Genomic DNA, 2517 nt, shown 5'->3' on the forward strand with positions numbered 1-2517 from the left:
GTGTACGTGATTTCATCCGGCCGTTCAAGGCAAGATATTGATCAAGACGTGTCAAGTCTGCGTGATCTATTTTATGGGCTCAATTGATTGCCCACTGACCTCAAAACAAACCCTACAGTATTTAACGTAAAATTCATGCAAAAGTGACTACCATTTTTTAACGACATATTTGAATAGGTCGTACGTCATTCCATTTGATGACAAGAAAAAATACTTCGACCTTGACATAACCTTCAAATTTAACCTCAAGATCAAGGTCAAGGTCACCATTCGACGTCCCCCTTTGATCCTTGCAACTATTATGTTTTGCGCATCTGCATACAATAATCTTAATCACCGCTCCATTCGTTTGACCTTGTAATGTTGTTAGAGGAAATTTTGGATCAAACATGACCACGTGTTGGAATGTGAAATTTCCCGCTCTTTCAATATCCCGAATAAAAAATTGGGGTTTCCATTTAAAAATCGCGATTAGATCCTGGAATAACCTTAAAATTTGATGTCAAGGTCAAGGTCAAGGTCACCAATGGACGGCCCCCTTCAACAATAGTAACTTTTGTCTTAAACATTTTTTGATAAAACCATCCCCCTCGAAGTTATTTCGACCGATAGATTAAAATGGGACACCCTGTATAGTTAACAAGGAAATTAAGTGTACGTTACATTGCGGTGATCCATAACTAGGTGTTAAGATGATCTAACAGCAGATAATTTGATGTATTGAAGATGACCTAAACCAAGGTCGAAACGTTTACTAATTACATGTAATTTTGATTTTTCAAATTGTAATAAAATTGCACAATCAACAACCAGTGTTGGCTTATATAGGCATAATTTCATTGTATTTTATTTGATTTATTCGTTTGAGCCTATAAATTATTCATTATATTTCCTACAATTATTCGACAACTTTTTAATGAAGATCGGATAGAGTTCTTAACCAAAAAGTATAAAAAAGTTATAAAATGGTGTGATGCAACGTTAGTCAAAGCATATCATTTAAAATTTGCTTGTGGCTTATCAGGATATAAAGAGCTTTTGCATCAGGGCTTTCCACTTCCATCTATTAGAACATTAAATAGAACACTTGAAAAGTTAAAATTTCGAAGTGGAATATTATATGAAATGTACACGGAGAGAATTTTCTTTTAAAATTTACCCTGAAAATATGGTGATTGTGGTACAATACAATATTTTGAAGATTTTTACCATGCACTTCAGTAAAATTGATCAAACTTATTTTATACTTTATAGTTTTATTAATGAATGAGAGAGATTTATATTATATAAAATTCTTCGAAATACATTGTTGTCCCACGATTGTCATATTTTCAGGATAAATTCTAAGAAAAAATTCTCTCCGTGTATGAACTTTTAAGAATAAAAGTTTCACAATTCAGTAATAGTAAAGATAAAGACTATGTAATCATTTTAGATGAAATAAGTATAAGTCCGGATGTTTTCTTAGATACATCAACATTTACCTCTATTAGAAATGTAAGTAAGTTTTGCATGCATACGTTATTAATATGTAGAAAATAGCCATAAAATAAATCTTATTTGCAACTCTATGTAGAAAATAGATTTGCTCTTATGTGCAGTAGACCAGTCGTATCATTGATTGTGAATTTTACAGTAAATTGTTACTTTCAATTTTTTGAATGGAATCTGCAAGATCGGTGCTTTATATAAATTTAAAATGGAGACATACAATTGTGAAGTTTATGAATATAAATTAGAAGTGTGCAACTGCGCGGTACTTTTTATCAGTTCTTAACAAAGGTACTTATTAATAATTTATTGCATTTATCAATAATTTTTGTTTTTCATACACTTTCCTTTCTACTGTTGTTAATTCATAAAAAAAACATTCTAATAACCCGTGTAAACTTGCGTATCCTATTTTGCATTGTCGAGACGTCCAGCTTCTAATAATGAAAAAAAAACCATTTGTCGCTGAATGCCGATAATAATTTACGAGATCCTGAAGCTCAATTTCGAACTTGCAGTCGAGGGCGTTTACTAGAACTTCTTCGAAAATCAAAAGATCCTAATCAAGGAAATTCTGCTTAAATAGCATTGTTGTGCCGCTATACGGCACGGTCCGGGATCTACGTAGGAGAGGTCACATAAAATAGCACCTCGTTGTAGATTTTAATAAATATATAACACCTTTATTTTCACAACTCACAAGTAGCATTTATTTATAATCACAATGCACTGTTCGGTATTCGCATCGCGATGTATGTATTATAAAGATATAATTCAAAGAAAAAGACTTTTTTTTAGACATGGTGTGTGTGGTGTGTTCTTTCACGTTTTAATTGTAATAAATACAAAATTAAATTAAATATTAATTTTTGATATTTTATATCAATACAAATATTACATTATATATCAATTAATATTAATATTAATTAATATATTGTAAGATATATACAGCGGGAAAAAGAGATGCTTCTGTCAGGAAGGCAAGGCGGGGTAAAACCTCTCTTATTAAGTTCGGATTAATGTCAG

The sequence above is a fragment of the Trachymyrmex cornetzi genome, unplaced genomic scaffold (assembly GCF_001594075.2).
Source record: "Trachymyrmex cornetzi isolate Tcor2-1 unplaced genomic scaffold, Tcor1.1 scaffold1074, whole genome shotgun sequence".
NCBI lineage: Eukaryota > Metazoa > Arthropoda > Insecta > Hymenoptera > Formicidae > Trachymyrmex > Trachymyrmex cornetzi.